At 46.3% G+C, this 22,004-nt stretch overlaps 1 protein-coding gene across 3 annotated transcripts in view; it reads right to left on the reverse strand.

The window, feature by feature from the left end:
• LOC137346626 (claudin-4-like) overlaps positions 1-21,311 on the reverse strand; it is a 67,413-nt gene extending 46,102 nt beyond the window's left edge. For 2 of the 3 annotated variants that reach the window (XM_068010229.1, XM_068010230.1), the window contains exon 1: positions 21,207-21,311. The gene's annotated coding sequence lies outside the window, so the exon portion shown is untranslated. The remainder of the gene's footprint in view (positions 1-21,206) is intronic. The other variant, XM_068010231.1, reaches the window with a different exon arrangement.
• Positions 21,312-22,004: the final 693 nt, after the last annotated feature.

Consider the following 22,004-nt stretch of genomic DNA (forward strand, 5'->3'; position numbering starts at 1 on the left):
CTGAACCCGGGTCGTGGGAGCTGTGAGGCTGCGGTGCTAACCACTGCGTCACTGTGCCGCCCTTAGTTTATAAAGGTTGGGTCCCCTGGAGTTGAGTATCTTTGCTGATAGTTTCATGCAGCAGCTGTTATATACCAAGTCCCATGAGCAAACGAAATGAGGAAACTGAGAGCGGGAAGAGAGGAAACTAAGGCCAGGATTTTATCCAGGCGTTGGGGGTCTCGCCGCCCAGCAAAAGCAATGCCAAGAACCCCGCGCCGCCCCTTCTCTGGGGGGCCCATCGAATCAAGTGCCAATTAGGCACTTAAATGGACAGCAGTGGGCCTTCCATGGAATCAAGGACTCCAGTAACAGTAGTCCCGCCCTCTGAGAGCTGCCGGCGAATCAGAAGCTGGCAGCTCTTTAACTGAGCAACGCCACTGCAGAGGCGGTGGCTGCTGCCGGTGGAGTACCTAGCTGAGGCCTAGGACCGGCGCTGGACCCATGCCACAGGTAGGTCAGGGCGGGAGGAGTCCTGCAGGGTTCTGGTCATGAGGGACTGGGGGTGTAGGGTGGTCAGCAGCAAGGGCAGGGGGTGGCTCTCAGCAGGACCCCCTCCCCACTTCCCGATGCTGGGTCTCTCATTCAGGCACTAAAATGCCTTTTAACAAGAGAATGCCCACCCTCCCCCACCCTGGAGTCAGCAAGCAGGTTTTCCTGCCGTGCTTCCCGTGTGGCGACTGGGCTGCCCGCTGCTCGACTAATTGCGGTGATGGGAAGAGGCCCTTAATTGGGCATTAATTGCCCCGTTAAGGGCCTCAATTGGTAACAGGGCAGGTAGGTCATTCACAGGCCTTCCCGTTCTGCACTTAATTTTGGCAGAGGCGGGAAGGTGGCGGGGTCCCCCCACCATCATCTCTCCCCGCCTCCAAACCCACCACAGGGGACAGCATAAAATACCCTCCCTGGGAGTGGGGAAGAGGATAATTTGGGACTGGGGAATCCTGAAGGTGGGAGTGTGATTAGGAGATGGGAAACCAGAGATGGAAGGAACTTTGATTCCACCAGTAGCGTAGGGAACCTCACTGAGACTGCATTGGTAACTAGAAGTAAAGTGGTAACCAACAGTAATACAATAACTCACTGCTAGTTTATATGTAACTGGTAATAATAGGTATAATGCCCTGATATCCTACCTGTAACTAGTAATAATCCTATAACACTTCTAACAGGCCCAATCTCTCTCCCTGTCTCCTTGGACTCTGGTTTGGACTCTAGTTCATGTTAAAGTGCCAACTATGAACTCGGAACTTTGTCAGAGCCGATCTGTACTTGGACATCATATGTCAAAACCACCCTGCACAGACCGACCTGAACTAAACCACGAGATTGCACATAGGGCAGCAGCCTCAATGTTTGCAGCATTTCTCAGAAAGCATATTATACTACATTTGGCTCAGCGTCAATATTTCTAAACCACTTCTAGATACTGTGACACTGGAGGAAGCCATTTGGTGCGAATGCTCTCTCCTGTTCCTTGCTCCCACCGCTGAACAATCTCTTTATATTCCTCCTTTTCAAATATATATCCCATTCCCTTTGAGATGAAGCTTTACCACATGTGGTGAGTATCCCATAGCCTAATAACCTCAGCTCAAAAAATTCCTCCTTCCTTTCCCTTTGTTTCTTCCATGAGAATCCTAGCTTCTGTTCTTTAGTTCCCCATTTGCCCACCAATGGAAACAATCTTCCACTATTTACCTACAGTAAGGTCCCAGATTTCACTCACTCCTTTACCTGCTGCTCCCACTCACAACTTTGATGCTGATTCCACCCAGTAGAAAATGATGATCCTCACTGCCACCCCCACACGATTCCAACAGCGTTTCACTCGCTTGAGCCCCAGTTCCCCAAACGCTAGTCCCCTCTCACCCACAAACTCTCATCCCCTAATTCTCCATCTCCTCCCACTGAGCTGACATTCCCCAGTTTCCATCTCTCCCCCGAGCCCCCATTTACCAGTCTCCAACTCTCCCCCGAGCCCCCATTCCCCAGTCTCCATCTCTCCCCCAAGCCCCCATTCCCCAGTCTCCCTCTCTCCCCCAAGACCCCATTCCCCAGACTTCCTCTCTCCCCCAAGACTCATTCCCCAGTCTCCCTCTCTCCCCTCAGCCCCCATTCCCCAGTTTCCATCTCTCCCCCGAGCCCCCACTCCCCAGTTTCCCTGTTCCCTCTTTCCCACGAGTCTCCATTCCCCAGTCTCCCTCTCTCCCCGAGACCCATTCCCCAGTCTCCCTCTCTCCCCCAAGACCCCATTCCCCAGTCTCCCTCTCTCCCCCAAGACTCCATTCCCCAGTCTCCCTCTCTCCCCCAAGACCCCATTCCCTAGTCTCCCTCTCTCCCCCAAGACCCCATTCCCCAGTCTCCCTCTCTCCCCTGAGACCCATTCCCCAGTCTCCCTCTCTGCCCCCAAGCTCCATTTGTCAGTCTCTGTCTTTCTCCCTGATCCCCATTCCCTATCTTTGTCCTCGAAACCCAGTCTCCTTCTCACCCTCCATTTTCAGACATCTCCCTGATTTCACAAACTCCCGAATGCCGACAATTGCAATTCCCAATCCTTCAGCCCCCTGCGGTCCACGTGACCATGGTTCTCTGCTGTGATGTCACCAAGGCTGTGACTGTAACAGGACCTGATGATGTCACAGAGTGGAGGGGTACACTGCGGCAGGAAATTTAAGTAGCTGATCTCCCGGACTGTTGAAAACAGTTCTGAAGAGGTACCCTCCACTCCAAGAAATGCCTGGGTTTTGGAACTCTAGTGAGAAAAGGAAGAAGTGGCAGGCAAAAAGGAAGGCCAAGGAAAAGCCAATTGATCTTAGAGTAGGTTAAAGGTTCGGCACAACATCGTGGGCCGAAGGGCCTGTACTGTGCTGTACTGTTCTATGTTCTATGTTTTAAAGGCACAAAGTGGATCTCTTGAACAAATGGCAGTGCCGTCCATTCCCATGCCCATGTGAGTAGCTGGGGAAGTTAACATGCTGATATGTGAGGTGAGTGCAGGGAAGCCTGTCTTAGTTGATCCTCAGTGTACCTTCTCCAAGGAACAGCAGTACACCATATCTGTTAAAACCCGTGGAATGACTGTAGTTCCCTCCAGAAACCTGAACACATCCAAAACTCAGGTAACCTTATGCCACCTCGTCCATCACTCCTGTGGTTACTGACCTACATTGGCTCCCGGTTTGGCAACACCTTGATTTTAAAATTCCCATCCTTGTTTACAAATCCTTCCATGGACACTTGCCCCTCCTATCTCTGTAACCTCCTCAAGCCTTAAAACCCTCCAAGATCTCACTACTCCTCCAATTCTGGCCTGTTGTGCATCACTGATTTTCACGCTGCACAATTGGTGGCCGTGTTTTCAGCTGCTAAGGCCTTAAGCTCTAAATTCCCTCCCTGAACTTCTCTATCTGTCTCTTTTCTTTAGCCAAGCTTTTGATCATCTGTCCTAATATCTCCTTACTTGTTTTGGTGCCAAATTTTGTTTGCTAACACTCCTTTGAATTGCCTTGTGACATTCTTTTACATTAAAAGTGCTACATAAATGCAAGTTTTTGTTGTAGTAATACTTGGAAATAGAATTGGGAGAAGATAGTAAACTTTATGGGAGATGGCACAGTAAGACGAGCAAGCAGGGCTACATACCAGGTAGGAGGCATGTGCTGTAAAGTGTAGGCTCTCAACCCTCTTCACAATTAGGAGCCCTTGAACAGCCAGATGTTCCCAATTGTGTGGACCTCCTAGTTGGTTGCTCCCTGCACAAGTCTCAAACTGCTCAGGGGGTATAAGATTATTTAATTTGGCTGACCTTGCCAGGTCAGGGGAAATCAATGGTCCATTCAACAGTGCAGAGATTACAGATGCCTCTCACCCCTCCTCCCCTCTCCCCCCCCCCCCCCCCCCCCTCTCCAATCAGGCTTAGGCCACTTGGATTGAAATGCCAGAGGGAACCTAGGGTCTGTGAAAAGAAAGACAGACCTGTATTTATATAGCACCTTACACAATCTCAGGATGTCCTAAAGTGCTTTGCAGTCAATTAATTACTTTTGAAGTGTAGTCACACTGGAAGAACCCCAGGAGCCAATTTGCACACAGCAAATTCCCACAAACAGCAATGAGATAATGACTAGATAATTTTTTTTTATGATGTTGGTTAAATATAAACATTTTCCAGGAAGTGGGGACGAGCTTCCCTTCTCTTTTTCAAAGTAGTGTCATGGTATCTTTTATGACCAATGACAATGACAAGTTATATTTCTATAGTGCCTTTAATGTAATAAAACATCTCAAGGTGCTTCATAGAAGCATTATAAAACAAAATATGACACCAAGCCGTATAAGGAGATATTAGGTCAGTTGACCAAAAGCTTGGTCAAAGAGGTCGATTTTAAGGAGTGTCCTAAAGGAGGAAAGTGAGGTGGAGAGGCGGAGAAGCATAGGGAGGGTATTCCAGAGCTTAGGGCCCAGGCAACTGAAAGTGGGGCCACCAATGGTGGAGTGATTAAAATCAGGGATGCACAAGAGGCCAGAATTAGAGGAGCACAGATATCTCGGAAGGCTGGAGGAGATTACAGACCTAGGGAGGGGTGAGGCCATGAAGGGATTTGACCGGGAGTCAATGTAAGTCAACGAGCACAGGGTTGATAGGGGAACAGGACTTGGTGCAAATTAAGCAACGGGAAGATGTATTTTGGATGACGTTAAGTTTACAGAGGGTAGAATGTGGGAGACCAGCCAGGAGTGCTTTAGAATAAAAGCAAAATACTGCAGATGCTGGAAATCTGAAATAAAAACAAGAAATGCTGGAAATACTCAGCAGCTCTGGCAGCATCTGTGGAGAGAGAAGCAGAGTTAACGTTTCAGGTCAGTGACCCTTCGTCAGAACTGCTTTGGAATAGTGAAGTCTCGGGGTAACAAAAGAATGAATGAAGGTTTCAGCAGCAGATGAGGTCGGCAGCTCATCTCAGGGTCAAATGTGACACCAAGGTTGCAAACAGACTGGCTTCCTCTTCGAATGTTGTCAGGGAGAGGGAACTAGGGAATGGAGTTTGGAGCACAAACCGAAAACAATGCAATCACCATTTAATTGGAAGAAATTTCTGCTCATCCAGTACTGGATGTCGGATAAGAAGTCTGGCCATTTATCAACAGTGGATGAGTCAAGAGAGGTGGTGCTGAGGTAGAGCTGGGTGTTGTCAACAAGCATGTGAAAACTAATAAAATAAAAGCAAAATACTGTTGATGCTGGAAATCTGAAATATAAACAGAAAGTGCTGGAAATACTCAGCAGGTCTGGTTGCATCTGTGGAGAGAGAAGCAGAGTTAACGTCTCAGGTCTGTGACCTTTCATCAGAACACTATGTGAAAACTAATGTGCTTTTGGATGATGTCACCAAGGGGCAGCATGTAGATGAGAAATGGGGAGGGGGGGGGCAAGGATGGATTCTTGGGGGCATCAGAGGTAATCACCTGAGAGAGCAGACAGGGTCTCAGTTTAATGGCTCATCTAAAAAACATTTCTGACAGTGCAGCACTTTCTTTGTATTACACTGGAGCACCAGCCAAATCTCTGACCTGTAACTAAAACCCACAACCTTCTGACTCAGAGGCAAATGTGCTACCAGCAAGCCACAACTGACACCCAAAATTAATACATCTAAGCAAAAAGTCAGTGCCTTCAGGCAAGGAGTGGGAAAACTGTTTGTTTTAAAAAAAGAACATATTCAGTTGCTGGGAACATTCCAGGACTTGTTCATTTCTCACGGAGTGGGGAAAACCCAAATTTAATTTGCACTTTGCCTTGTAAACAAGCTGTTGAGCAGTTCTGAAGGATCAGTAGTAAATGCACTGTCCAGTATATAGAGACCAGGGAGTCTCCGGTTATGTTTTTGAAAATTCTTTACTTCCTTTGTCTTCTGAAGGTGCTGCCTTAATCTGGGGAAAATCAATGGACAATAGACATTTACACATACTTCCCCAAGATGATCGTTTTTCAACGTCAGCTTAGACAGTGAGTTCAGCAGGCTGGGTGTGGGCGGGGGGCTGGTGTGGGGTAGGGTGGGGGGGAGGGTGGCATTATTGCCATGCCTGATTCTGTCTGAACTTAACATCCACACTCATGCATCTCACAGCAGCAATCACTGAAACTTTTTCCTTCAATTACTTCCCCCTTCCCCCCACCCCCTCCCCCCGCACCATCTTCCCCTCGCACCCACTTCCCCTGCATCCCCTCCCCTACCCCCCTGCACCCCCCTTCCCAGCTCCCCCTCGCACCCCCTCCCCCGCACCCCACCCCCTCCTCCTCGTGCCCACTTCCCCTGCACCCCCTCCCCTACCCCCCTGCACCCCCCCCTTCCCAGCTCCCCCTCGCACCCCCTTCCCCCCGCACCCCTCCCCCTCGCACCCCCTCCCCCCTCGCATTCCCATCCCCCCACCTCCTCCCCCGGGCATCCACCGCACCCCGTTCACCCCGCACCCCCTTCCCCCCCCCTCCACGAAATCACACAGCTTACTTGTTAGCTCCTATCCCTGAGCAGGGGTCCTAACAACCCCACTGCCTTGTGGGCATCTCGGGAGAGACCAAGGCTAAGGGTGTAAACCCGAACAGAAAATCCGGAGCTGAACCACGAGGGCAGTCATGTGTCACCTTTGGCATGTTTCCGACAGTTCCTGCAGCCATACCGGTGCCAAAGGTCGCGCTCAGCACTCCTTTGGACCCCACCAGAAGGGCCGAGGGGGGGCGGTTTTGACGCGTGGGCAACTCACAACCTCCATACATCCGTCCAGGCATGCACCATGGAGAGGTCACTCCATAGTCGCTTCACAGCAACCGAAACAACACGGAAGGCAGCAGATACAGGTTATATGTCCAGCTCAATTGGCATAGACATTGGGCGCCACGGGTTGCCTTTGTCAGTGGGAGAGGTCATCGCATCTCACTGGACAGCTACCGCCCGCCTCAAACCAGGCAGCCCCCGGTCAGTAAGGTTCTGTCCCACCACAGTCCACCTGCTTCAATGGGTGCTTGGAGCTCAGGGTCATTGCCCGACAAGTGGATTGTAACACCGCACCAAACAGCAAGACAAAAAAAGGAAAGAAGGTACCAGCCCTTCGTTTTGCAAGCTGGAATGTCAGAACTATATGTCCTGGCCTGTCGGAAGACCTTACACAAATCAATGATTCTCGGAAGACCGCCATCGTTAACAACAAGCTCAGTAGACTCAATGTGGACATCGTAGCACTTCAGGAGACACGCCTCCCTGCGAGTGGATCTCTAGCAGAGCAAGACTACACCTTCTTCTGGCAGGGTAGGGATCCTGAAGAACCAAGACAGCACGGAGTGGGCTTCACCATCAGAAACTCTTTGCTTAGCATGATAGAGCCACCTTCAAATGGCTTGGAACGCATACTATCCATCCGACTGCTCACCACCTCTGGTCCAGTACACCTACTCAGCATATATGCTCCAACACCCCACTCCCTACCTGACGTTAAAGACCAGTTCTACGAGGAACTCCAGAATATCATTAGTAGAATTCCCAATACCCAATACCGAACACCTGTTCCTGCTGGGGGACTTTAACGCCAGGGTTGGGGCTGACCATGACTCATGGCCCTCCTGCCTTGGGCGCTATGGCATTGGAAGGAAGAATGAGAATGGACAGAGACTGCTGGAGTTGTGTACCTATCACAACCTCTGCATCACCAACTCGTTCTTTCATACTAAACCTGTAACCAGGTTTCATGGAGACACCCAAGATCATGTCGTTGGCACCAGCTGGACCTCATCATCACAAGGTGAGCCTCTTTAAACAGTGTTCAAATCACATGTAGCTTCCAGAGTGTGGACTGCGACACCGACCACTCCCTGGTGTGCAGCAAGGTTACACTCAAACCAAAGAAGCTGCATCACTCCAAGCAGAAGGGCCGCCTGTGCATCAACACTAACAGAATTTCTTATCCACAGCTGTTGCATAAGTTTCTAAATTCACTTGAAAAAGCCCTTCAAAACACTCCCACAGGGGATGCTGAGACCATCAGAGACGCCATCCATGACTCAGCAATGACCACCTATGGCAAACGTGTGAAGCAGAATGCAGACTGGTTTCAATCTCACTTTGAAGAGCTGGAACCTGTCATAGCCGCTAAGTGCACTGCACGGTTGAACTACAAGAAAGCCCTCAGTGAGTTACCATCCGCAGCACTTAAAGTAGCCAGAAGCACTGCACAAAGAACAGCCAGGCGCTGCGCAAATGACTACTGGCAACACCTATGCAGTCGTATTCAGCTGGCCTCTGACACCAGAAACATCAGAGGAATGTATGATGGCATTAAGAGAGCTTTTGGGCCGACTATCAAGAAGATCGTCCCCCTCAAGTCTAAATCAGGGGACACAATCACTGACCAACGCAAGCAAATGGACCGCTGGGTGGAGCACTACCTAGAACTGTACTCCAGGGAGAATGTTGTCACTGAGACCGCCCTCAATGCAGCCCAGTCTCTGCCAGTCACGGATGAGCTGGATGAACAGCCAACAAAATCAAAACTCAGTGATGCCATTGATTCTCTAGCCAGCGGAAAAGCCCCTGGAAAGGACGGCGTTACCCCTGAAATAATCAAGAGTGCCAAGCCTGCTATATTCTCAGCGCTCCATGAACTGCTTTGCCTGTGCTGGGATGAGGGAGCAGTACCACAGGGCATGTGTGATGCCAATACAATCACCCTCTATAAGAACAAGGGTGACCGTGGTGACTGCAACAACTGCCGTGGAATCTCCCTGCTCAGCATAGTGGGGAAAGTCTTTGCTCGAGACGCTTTAAACAGGCTCCAGAAGCTGGCCGAGCATGTCTACCCTGAGGCACAGTGTGGCTTTCGAGCAGAGAGATCGACCGTTGACATGCTGTTCTCCCTTCGCCAGCTACAGGAGAAATGCTGCGAACAACAGATGCCCCTCTACGTTGCTTTAATAGATCTCACCAAAGCCTTTGACCTCGTCAGCAGACATGGTCTCTTCAGACTACTGGCAAAGATTGGATGTCCACCAAAGCTACTAAGTATCATCACCTCATTCCATGACAATATGAAAGGCACAATTCAGCATAGCGGCACCTCATCAGAGCCCTTTCCTATCCTGAGTGGTATGAAACAGGGCTTTGCTCTCGCACCTACACTGTTTGGGATCTTCTCACTGCTGCTCTCACATGAATTCAAGTCTTCAGAAGAAGGAACTTTCCTCCACACAAGATCAGATGGCAGGTTGTTCAACCTTGCCCGTCTAAGAGCGAAGACCAAAGTACGAAAGGTCCTCATCAGGGAACTCCTCTTTGCTGACAATGCTGCATTAACATCCCACACAGAGGAGTGTCTGCAGAGACTCATCGACAGGATTGCGGCTGCCTGCAACGAATTTAGCCTAACCAGCAGCCTCAAGAAAATAAACATCATGGGACAGGACGTCAGAAATGCTCCATCCAGGACCGTATCTCCAACGCAGAAGTCCTCAAGGTGGCCAACATCCCCAGCATATACACCCTACTGAGCCAGCAGCGCTTGAGATGGTTTGGCCATGTGAGCCGCATGGAAGTTGGCAGGATCCCCAAGGACACATTGTACAGCGAGCTCGTCACTGGTATCAGACCCACCGGCCGTCCATGTCTCTGCATTAAAGACATCTGCAAACGACACATGAAGTCCTGTGATATTGATCACAAGTCATGGGAGTCAGTTGCCAGCGATCGCCAGAGCTGGCAGACAGCCATAAAGGCAGGGCTAAAGAGTGGCGAGTCAAAGAGACTTAGCAGTTGACAGGAAAAAAAGACAGAAGCGCAAGGAGAGAGCCAACTGTGTAACAGCCCCAACAACCAATTTTATCTGCATCACCTGTGGAAGAGTCTGTCACTCTAGAATTGGCCTGCTTCACAAACCATTGACCACCTCAGGCACTTACCCATTGTCTCTCGAGACAAGGAGGCCAAAGAATAATAATAAGAAGAAGAAGAAGAAAATCAGTGTGATACATTCCAGATTGGCTTCAGTTCTTAATAGTGTAGTGTTTGCTGCTCTCAGCTTGGATTTGTGCTTCGTGTCCTATACTTGAGGGGTTTCTGTTCCTGATTACTTTACAGTGACATCAGCTGGAAAAGTGTGTGTGTGTCTGCTTAGAATGAGGATGCAGTCAGACTTGGCTTTTATGTCCTTCATGGTGGTACTGCCTCCCAAGCTCACTGTCCAGGTTCACATTTGAAGAACAATCTCTTCAGTGAGGTAGGAACATAGGAACAGGAGTTGGCCATTCAGCCCCTCGAGACTGTTCCATCATTCATTAGTTCTTGGCTCATCTGTACCTTAACTCCACCTACTGCCTTGGTACAGTAATAGGAGGTAGAGGGCTTTGGTAGCATAGTTGTTATGTTACTGGACTTGTAATGTAGAGCCATGAGTTCAAATCCCATCATAGCAGCTGGGAATTTAATCTTAGTTAATTGAATAAATTTGGGAAAAAATGCTGGTGTCAGTAATGATGACCATGAAACTACCAGTCTGTTGCAAAAACCCATCTGGTTCACAAATGTCCTTGACGGGGGGAACTCTGCCAGCCTTGCCTGGTCTGGCCTATATGTGACTCCAGACCCAGGGTAGTGTGGTTGATTCTTAGCTGCAATCTGAAATGGTCTAGCAAGCCACTCAGTTGTCCCAGTAGCCATTTGGAATGGGTAATGAATACTGACCTTGGCAATGATGTCCCCATCTTGTGAATGAATAAATAAAAAACTTCCTTTGCCTAACAAAAATCTATCAATCAGTTTTGAAATGTTCAATCGACCTCACCACAACAGCTTTAGGGGGAGAGAATTCCCGATTTCCACCGGCCTGTGTGTGAGAACGTTCCTCCTAACATCACCTTGAATGGTCTAGTTCTAATTTTAAAGTTATGCCCAATTGTTTTGGACTCCCCCATCAAAAGAAACAGTTTCTCTCTATCCACACTACCAAATCTTTTCATCGTACAATGCAAATGTCCCCAACAAGTGTCAGCATGTTCCGGAAAGGACGTGGGAACATGACAAGAAAAGTACCTTGCAGTGTACTTAACGACACAGAGGTGTGGCTTTTCTGTTTTTACTTTTTTTGGGTGGGGTGGGGGTTTCATTTACCAGTCATCAGTAAACAACGTGCAATTGGCAGCAATCTACTCTGATTGGTAATTGGTTGCATTTCCTTGTTAACGTTTGTTTTTTTTTTCTACTCTCCTCCCTCATGAAGGTATCAATTCCTTCCTGGATGGAATACAGTGCCACGGGGATCAGTTACCTTTCTAACATTTGTACATGAACTGATACCATGAGTATTACAATGAGAGTTGTAGAGACAGATGGACTGAATTGACGTCTGACATGTTCTACAACTGAAATATCTACTTGTCTGTTCTCTACTTCGATGTTGCCTAGTATCCTGAGTGTTTCCGGCATTTTCTGTTTCTGTTTTGCTCAGTCAGGTTGCGCATAATAGATCTCAGTCTCTTTCTGTCTCTCTCTCTTTCCAACCCCTGGTCAGTTCACTGCTAAGGAAACAATATCCAAATGTATTCGAGGACCTCTGACAGGCAGCAAGCTGGAACTTAGCACTTATTGTGCAGTCCAAGTTCTAAAAACGTCCCTCCCTCTCTCTCCATCACATACTGAGTAAATTGCAATGTTCCATTGGATCGGGGAGAGTAGAGCCAGGAGCTTAGGTGCCAAGCCCATCCCTTAACAATCTGAGTAATTGCTGTTTTTCCAGTTTAAAAAAAAACAAAACACACCTCATTGCTTCACTGAGCTCTTCACTCTCTTCAGCCCAACTGAGGAATAAGTGAGTATGTGCAATAACCTAATAGGAGACTGGAATATTTTGATAATTAATTTGGAAAGTTTAGCTCAACTGAAACCAAGAATCACAAGGCAATCCTCAGGCACTGAATGCCAATCACCCAGCGTCAGTTTCGATAACATTCTTGGCTGTAAGCGCATTGTATTGTAATGAGGTCAGTTCCAACACAAAAAATGTCATGGGGCTTCAGCTTCCCCCGCCCCATTTGTTCCCATAGAAATACTGTTCTGTAATTTCCTGTTCTTGCCTGTTGCCGTGACCCTGCCCCATTTTCCTGGGTTGGGGCTGCTTATGTACGCAGGGCACGGCCGCCACCAGCAAGCAGCAGCCCACCACCGCCAACCACCAAGGAAATTCCAACAGCTCTGCTGTGGCTCAGTTGGTCTGTTATCTCTGAGTCAGAAGGTGGGGGTTCAAGTCCCACTCCAAAGACTTAAGTGCAAAAATCTAGGTTGACACTTCAGTGCAGTGTCACACTGTTGCAGGTGTGGTCTTTGTCTGCCATCTCAGGTGGAAGTAAAAGATACCATGGCATTATTTTTGAAGGAGAACAGGGGAGGTATCCCCAGTGTCTTAGCCAACCTTCAATCAACAGCACTAAAACAGATTATCTGGTCATTATCACATTGTTGTTTATGGGAGCATCCTGTGTGAAAACTGGCCGTCACCTTTCCTACATTACAACGGTGACTGCACTTCAAAATTACTTTATTGGCTGCAAAGTGCTTTGAGAGGTCATGAAAGGTGATATATATATATATATATATATATATAGGAGAATGGTGGGGATGTGGTAGGGAATATGGGGTTAGTGTAGGGTTTGTATAAATGGGTTGGTCGGCACAGACTCGGTGGGCTGAAGGGCCTGTTTCAGTGCTGTATCTCTAAATAAAATTAAAATAAATAAATATAAATACAAGTCTTTCTTTCTTCTTTCTGACATAACCTGAGGATATACAGAACAGGTTAAAGGGGGCACAAGGACCCAAAGATCAGAGGGAGATTTTACAGTTAAGCCATGGTCTATGTCAAGACCCTCTCAGGTTCTCTCCCCAAAAAAGGCATCATGGGTCTTCTGTTGCTGCCCCAGGGATTAACGTTACTTTCTGCCAATTCTTGACAGTGGCAGTGGCACAGGTCAAAGGCAGGGAAATGGGACGTTATGGTAGGGTCCACCTCCTTGCCATAGCAAACATGTGGTAGGAAAGGAAAAGACATCTGACATCCTGTGGGGAAAAGCAAGGAAATTTAAAGTCAGAGCAGGGAGACTGATTTAGGTGGTAAAGCAGAGGAAAATGTTGCTGTTCAGATTCTACCTCTCTCTACCTCAGCTCTCAGCTCTACTCTCTATGGTCCAATTAAACAATATAATTTACTGCAATACAGTATCACCTGACTGAGGGACTAGTTTAGTCCAGCCTCTTAGTTCAGTCTCTCAGTTTGTTTCTCACTCTTATTTTTCTACCCTTTTCACATCTACAAATGTTCAGGACTGTGCTCTACGGGCTGTTCCCAGGGACGCACACCGAGACAAACATCAACTGCTGCTGGAGGACTATCAATTCGGTGAAAGACGCCCTTTGGTCTGCCCGAAACTTGCTGGTCTTCCAGCGCTAAGAGTTGTCCACCACCGAATGTTGCAGACTGGCACATTCCAAGGTCCAGGACTACGTGCTGAGGGACGCACTAAAGCTTGGGGCAGCCGCAGCAAAGGCTCAATGGGGAAAGACCACAGTGTAAGGTTCCCCCACCAAGCTAGACTGAGGGGCTGGATCCATGGGAAACCCCTCGAACTGTATCGTTAATATTCTGAATTGCTGTAAATGTAAAACTGTAATTGACATGACAATTGTGAAACGGAAGGGTTGGGAAGAAACTCATGACAGTATTGAAGGAAACTGATCTCCCTTGCAATGTTTGTATTTTTTGGTGCTGTTTGGAAACTGTTTGGCAATGTAATTTTTACAGATTTTTATGAATAAAGTATATTTTGGAAATTTAAAAAAAAAATGTTCAGGACGTGCCTGTCAGACACAGAGCTGTACCCTAGCAAAGTGTTAATGGCTTCCAGGAGAGGCAAAGAGGGTGGAAAACTGTAAACAAATAAATGTTAATGAGGAAACAAGCCTGATTATTCATAGCGTAATGATGTTACTCTCACATTGCTCCCCGATGATTAACAAATAAAATCCCCGTAGCAGCCAATAAAGAAAAAGGAAAAACCGGAAAAACTAGGGTTGAGATCACACAGTATTTTAGTATCTGACCCACCCCATTTCTTTTATTCGTTCACGTTATTCATACACACATGATTCCTTCTTTTCTTTCACAGAGGCTCTGTAGTCTCACACCGCCAGTTTCTCTAAGATACAGCAAAGCTGCATACCTGCAGCTTCCCACAGACCTAGCAGAACTGCCCATAGACTTTCAACACCTCCCTAACAGCCAACAGCCTCTTTAAACTGTCAGACTAACAGCTTCCCTCCAATGACATACAACTTTTTACACTCTCACCCCAGCATCTTCTCTTCTCTCGGGCCTGGCAGTGAGTGGTTTCTCTTTCAATCCAACTCAATTTCAAGATGAGACATTGAAAAGAGTCAGTCCTTCCATGATAGCCTCAGATAACAAAGATGTGAAGTTCTCTAGGACACTTGCTAATTGGCCAGCTGGCCTGGTGCATTGATGAGACCTGGAGGATTAGACCATTACTGAGGACTGGGGTACTTCTCACATGGCTCCAAGTATTCTGAAATCCTGTGCCCTAATGGGTAGGGTGGTCCTGGCTGAACAAACAGCAGTAAGTTACCAGGTTCTGTGCTGGTAAACTCTGATTTTAGCTGCTTAAGCTCTGCATACACTTTGGTACTTGCTAAGCTGCGCTGAAGCTCTCTTATGTATTTTTATGGAAGTAAAATATATCCCTATGAGTAAAATGTGTGAACTCCATATCTGCCAAACAGAAACCTTGCTTATGTGGGTTTCTCATTAGTTTGGTTTGTTCATTCTTGGTTCCACAGCCGAATTCTCAATATTTGAAACTCTGCTCTCCATGAAATGAGCTGTGCCCTGTGTGAACACAACCGTACGTGGGAAGAGGTTCTTAGTGGATAAATGCACTACCCATGTGGTATCGAGCTATACTGAACAGGAAGGTCCCAGGCTTCAATTTGTGGTCTGTGTTGAGGTGCAAATCTAAATCAGGGCAGCCATTGGCAGTGATGACTACTTTCGGCTTTGGTGGTGGGGGGGGGGGGGTGCGCAGGAGTTGGGAATCAGCCTTTTTCACTATGCTTCTCTATCTTGTTCTGTGAATGTCGTTAAATGGCCTAACAGATAGTGTTACCACTGGAGGATATTATTATGGGAGTGTCATGCAGGCCCCCACCTGCCAAGAATGATGCATATTAATTTTGCCACATGGACATTAAATTTCAAATTGTTGCTGGGAAGAAGAGAAGGCCTGTGACAAGGGGTTGCCAGGCCCCAGGTTGGAAAGACATTTTTGCATATTAACAGACAGTGCTTGTAGATAAAGGAGCTATTCCCTGCTCCAATTCAATCCACAAACAGATGAGGTCAGACCAGTCTGTCACATGACCAACTGGCTGTTGCAGTCTGAACTGAGTTTTTTGGGCAGAAATCTTTTTGCTCCTAGATTGAAGAGACATCTCCCGGCTGGCTCGCCACAGCCACTCCTGTCTGCTCCCATCTCTTTCTCACGGAACTCCAAAAACCGACTGAAGACACATGAATCCCAAGAGAGAAAAGTCTCCTACAGTGTACAAGGTTTAAGAAGAATTCTGAACCCTAATGAAAATCAAGAATCTACCTACAAAAGGACACTATAGTGAGCTCGTAGAACCGTAACAACAACTCTTCAGATATTGCCTCAAACCTTTCCACTTTAATTTTTTCTTCTGTTCTTTTCTGTCTCTATTTTCATGTATGTATCGCGTATGCGTGCTAGCATGGGTGCATCGTGTATCCGTTGGCGTCAACCGAATAAGAGTTTAAGTTTCATAAAATTTCACCTTTCTTCTTTAAACCTAAGAAAGCCTGTTTGTGCTTGTTTCTTTACCTTATAATTGGAAAGCGGTGAACAAGGATTCACCAAGAGGCAGCTAAATACACAGTGTGTTTGAAAATAAAACCCAGTTACAGTAAGACCAGGTGATGGCTGAAAGGGAACCCTAGACCTCTTTCTCATCTGGTCGTAAAAGGGAGCTTAACAGGCTTCATATGAGGAAGCACCTTACAGTGTAGAGGACTGTGGAAATAGCTTTCCATCAGATATCCTTATACATTGTTAAGTTGAAAATTATTAGAATATCTCTGTGTCTTGTGGTACAAGAGCACCTACACATTTTTGTTTAACAAAATGAATTCATGAAAATACTATTGGGAATTTTAAATGGCCCCTGGTGATTGGAAGAACATAATTAGTCAAAATACTTCTCACCTCTGCTTCCTACATTTTCTGTCCATGTCTATTATTTCTGATGTCTATAAAATCACCTCCACCATCTCCCTCAGATTAGATGGGATTATCAGTTGTCAGATCATAATTGCCCACTCTTTTGCCTCAAGATCATGATTCCACTCCTCCTCTGTCCCAGTATTCCCTGCTTCTTCTGACTGGATAGCAACGGTTAAAGTCCTCAATTACAACAAATCAGCCTTTATAGCTTAGTTGGTGAAGGGAGCATTAAACAGAACCATATTGACCAGAATATCTCAGATTCAATTCCTTGTCTATCTTGAGTTAGTAGAGGGACATTACATTTGGACTCAGTGCCTCTAGGGCAGGGAGGAGAAACTTAGCTAGGCTTCCTGCCTCTCACTATGATGCTGAGAGATCCCTACTGTCACCCCGGTGGAGATTAACTCAGCACCCAGCAGTGCTGAAACTGGGATTTCCTGAGTTATACATATCTGTTGAATATTAGTCCTCGAGGCGACCAACATCCCCAGCTTATACACACTACTGAGTCAGCGGCGCTTGAGATGGCTTGGCCATGTGCGCCGCATGGAAGATGGCAGGATCCCCAAAGACACATTGTACAGCGAGCTCGCCACTGGTATCAGACCCACTGGCCGTCCATGTCGCCGCTATAAAGACGTCTGCAAACGCGACATGAAATCCTGTGACATTGATCACAAGTCATGGGAGTCAGTTGCCAGCGTTCGCCAGAGCTGGCGGGCAGCCATAAAGACGGGGCTAAAATGTGGCGAGTCGAAGAGACTTAGTAGTTGGCAGGAAAAAAGACAGAGGTGCAAGGGGAGAGCCAACTGTGCAACAGCCCCGACAAATAAATTTCTCTGCAGCACCTGTGGAAAAGCCTGTCACTCTAGAATTGGCCTTTATAGCCACTCCAGGCACTGCTTCACAAACCACTGACCACCTCCAGGCGCGTATCCATTGTCTCTCGAGATAAGGAGGCCCAAAGAATATATCTGTTGAATATTGAGCAGCGCTTGACTATTTAAGCAAGCAGAGTGGCTTTTATAACTGCATCAAGGAACCCAAGTAAAAATACTCAGGTAGTGTAGATTTTAGGGGCAATAGTAAAGAATGACTAAGTCAGGTTAACTTGACATGAGCAGTTAAATTTCATAGGTTAATTAGTATTGATAGTATAGATAATTAGTATGTGTCTAAAACATTGCAGAATAGACAGGCACGTCACTGCAGACAGGTCACCAAGGCAACAATGATAAGACAGACCTCTGGACAGGCTAGCTGAACTGATAAGGGGGACGAAATGTCATCTGTCTGTTATTAACCACAATATGTGCTTAAGCAATAGATTACATTATTATGTGTATTTTTTACATAAGTCTGTCTCAGAAAGGCCAAAGGATGTAAGAAATGACTATGTAGCACTGGGAGGAGCAGTGTTAGGATTATGCAACCTACGTAATTCCACTGGGCCTCAAGCAGATCCAGTCATAAATCTAACAGGAATAAAAGCCGAGGGACGCACTAAAGCTTGGGACAGCCACTGCAAAGGCCAGTCTAAGCCGCTCCCACCATAGTACACCGAGGGGCTGAAACCCCTGTAAAACCCCGCAGGCTATATGCACCAGGGAACATTTGATATGAAATGTAAATGTATATTATAAATATAACCTGTAATTGTAAGTGTTGTGGCATCAAGGAGCCCTAGCAAAACTGGAGTCAATGGGAATCAGGGGGAAAACTGTCCACTGGCTGGAGTCATACCTAGCACAAAGGAAGATGGTTGTGGTTGTTAGAGGTCAATCATCTCAGCTCCAGGACATCACTGCAGGAGTTCCTTAGGGTAGTGTCCTATACCCAAACCATCTTCAGCTGCCTCATCAATGATCTTCCTTCAATCGTAAGGTCAGAAGTGGGGATGTTTGCTGATGATTTCACAATGTTCAACACCATTCACAACTCGTCAGATACTGAAGCAGTCCGTGTAGAAATGCAGCAAGACCTGGACAATATCCAGGCTTGGGCTGATAAGTGACAAGTAACATTCGGACCACACAAATGCCAGATTTCATGCTAGGCCCTCAGCTGCCAAGAATGAGGCACATTAATTTTGTCATGAACATTGATTTTGAACTGTTACTGGAGTGAAGAATAAACTTGTTAAACAGATCAGCCGTGGCTGGAAAAGGCATTTGCATATTAACAGATGGTGATTGGAAGGACAAAGGACCATTCCTTGGCACATTCAACCCACAATGGACCTTGATCACCAAGTGTTGTGTGTAAGAGGAGCATTCCAGAGACTGCTAAGGTGATACAATCCAAGACGTGACCAGACCAGTTCGTCACATGACTAACCTGCTGGGCAACCTGGGTTTTTCTGAATTGCACAAACAGTTTGAAAAGAAAGTCTGTTTGCTCCTGAACTGAGATCTCTCTCCTGTCTGCTCCCATCTCTTTCTCACAAACCTCTGAATCCACTGAAGACACATGAACCCCAAGAGAGAAAAGTCTCCTACAGCGAACAAGGTTTAAGAAGAATACTGGACCCCTACGAAAAGCAAGATCTACCTACAACCAAGGACTCTACAGTGAGCTCGAAGAACCATAACAAAAACTCTTTCAGATATTGCCTCAAACTTTTCCACTTTATTTTTCTTCTGCTCTTTACTGTCTCTATTTGCATGTGTGTATTGTGTATGCATGCTAGTGTGGGCATGTTGTGTATCCGTAGGTGTCAACCAAATTAGAATTTCAGTTTAAGTTTTCATAAATTTCAATCTTTCTTCTTTAACCTAAGAAAACCTGTTTGTGCTGATTTATTTGCCTTATAATTGGAAAGCAGTGAACAAGGATTCACCAAGGGGGAGGCTAAAAACACGGTGTGTTTAAAATTAATCTCTGTTACGGTAGGACCACGTGAAGGCTAAAAGGGAACCCGAGACCTCTTTCTCACCTGTTCGTAACACAGGCAGTGACTATCTCCAACAAGAGAAAATCTAACCATCTCCCGTTGATATTCAATGGCATTACAATCGCTGAATCCTCCACTATCAACATCCTGGGGGTTAGTATTGACCAGAAACTGAACTGGAGTAACGGTATAAATACCATGGCTACAAGAGCAGATCAGAGGCTAAGAATCCTGTGGCGAGTAACTCACCTCCTGACTCCCAAAGCCTGTCCACCATCTACAAGGCACAAGTCAGGAGTGTGATGGAATACTGTCCATTTGCCTGGATGGGTGCAGCTCCAATAACACTCAAGAAGCTTGACACCATCCAGGACAAAGCAGCCCGCTTGATGGGCACCCTATCCACAAACATTCACTCCCTCCACCACCGATGCACAGTGGCAGCAGTGTGTACCATCTACAAGATGCACTGCAGCAACACACCAAGGCTCCTTAGACAGCACCTTCCAAACCCGCAACCTCTACCACCTAGAAGGACAAGGGCAGCAAATGCATGGGAACACCACCACCTGCAAGTTCCCCTCCAAGCCACACACCATCTGACTTGGAACTATATCACCGTTCCTTCACTGTCACTGGGTCAAAATCCTGGAACTCCCTTCCTAATAGCACTGTGGGTGTACCTACCCCACATGGACTGCAGCGCTTCAAGAAGACTGCTCACCACCACCTTCTCCATGGCAATTAGGGATGGGCAACAAATGCTGGCCAAGCCAGTGATGCCCACATCTCAGGAATGAATAAAAAACCCTCAGAATGCCACATACTGTATTGAAAGAAATTGAACTGTATTGCACTTTTGTAATGTCAAATTTGAACTGTTATGTAATGTACTTGTACAAATTTTATGAATAAAGAATATTATTTGAAAAAAAGTTTAACAGTCTTATTTTATCAGCTGAACCGACCATTGCACAGAGTGCCACAAGATAAACACTGCTTCTGAACAGAGCGGACTTCTGCGGCTAGGATTAAGACACATTAGGAAATGTAGATAATTCTTTATACTGCTACTCCTGACCAGGGAGTGTTTGATGGAACAATGTAAAGGGATCTTTGCTGTTTACCACAAGGTGTGAATTTTCATGTTTCTTATTTTATTGTCCATCAGCCACCTTTATGGTGGAACTCCATCTCCCAGCATTTCTACCTTGTCACCTTTCTCTGTATTATCCGAAAACCTCCATAAGACCCTCCTTTTTGGCGAGTACTTTAGCTCCCTTAATCCTCTCCCCACTCCAGTTCTATGTCCAGTCCAGTTGCTTTACATACAACACAGCAGTGGCTAGTATAGGGTTAAATAAAAACAGGGCTTTCAGCTGACTTGTCAGATGTGTGGTTCAGTGCGTCACTATGAAGCAATGTTAATACAGAGCTTCAAATCTAAATAACACTAATTGTTCTTAAAAAAAAGGTTTTTGTAACAGATAATAAACAAAAAAACTGCAAATTCTGGAAATCTGAAACAAAAACAAAATGTGCATAAAGTAGATCAGTTAGCAGCTGCAGTAAAAACAGTTAACTTTTCAAGTGTACCTTTTACAAAATATTATGTGTATAGTGTGTCCCTTATGTTAGGGTTTTATTAATTTTGTTCAGGGGTTTGTGATGTAATTAATCCAGGTAAATTAATTACCTTTTTGTAATTACCTGGATGCATTGAAAAGCTGGAACAAAACCAGGACCACATTAAAGCGGAATGGGAGTACTGGATTGGGCAGTGTACAAAGAGCTTTACTCCCCAACAAACCCATGCACTACTTGACCAGGAAATGCTTGATGAAGCATTGTAGAGGAAGTTTTACACGGTATCAAGCCAATGCTGTATTAAGCAACTTTTCTAACCATCAGAACTTGCCCTACCTTTTTGATGAGCTTGATTCTTTAAGAGCTGATCGCTCCCCGGATTTTGCAATTCCCAGCCAACTGTGCTGCAGGCCTATCTCCCTGGGAAGCTTTTCCTTTGTCCTTATCCCAATCAATTGAGGGGCTGGGTCTTGTATTGCAAAATCCAGTGTGACCTGAATCCCATGATACAGGCACAGATGTATCTGCAATGTGAGAGCGTACACATACAAAATTTTCAGAACTTGAGCTAATATTTAACTCTCTCAATTGGAAGTGTATGTTACGTCCCAGTGAGAAAGGTGTCTAGGGGTCCCACTCAGCCTTCACATGGTCTTACCGTAACAGGGTTTAATTTTAAACACACCGTTTTGTTTTAGCTGCCCCTTAGTGAATCCTCGTTCACTGCTTTCCAATTGTAAGGCAAAGAAACCTGCCAAACAGGTTTTCTTAGGTTTAAAGAAAAATGGTTGAACTGTATTAAACTTAAACTCTAATTTGGTTAACGCCTAAGGATTCATCCATGTTAGCATGCATACATGATACACACATGCAAATAGAGACAGAAAAGAGCAGAAGAAATAAAGTAAAAAATTTGAGGCAATATGTGAAGATGGTTTTGGTTACGGTTCTTTGAGCTCGCTGTAGGGTCCTTGATTGTAGGTAGGTCTTGCTTTTCGTTGGGGCCCAGTATTCGTCTTAAACGTTGTTCGATGTAGGAGTCTTTTCTCTCTTGTAGTTCATGTGTCCTCAGTGGGTCCAGAGGCTTGTGAAAAAGAAATGGGAGCAGACAGGAGAGGTTTTCTCAATCCAGGG

This window comes from Heterodontus francisci, chromosome 30 (assembly GCF_036365525.1).
Source record: "Heterodontus francisci isolate sHetFra1 chromosome 30, sHetFra1.hap1, whole genome shotgun sequence".
In the NCBI taxonomy this organism is placed as follows: Eukaryota; Metazoa; Chordata; class Chondrichthyes; order Heterodontiformes; family Heterodontidae; genus Heterodontus; species Heterodontus francisci.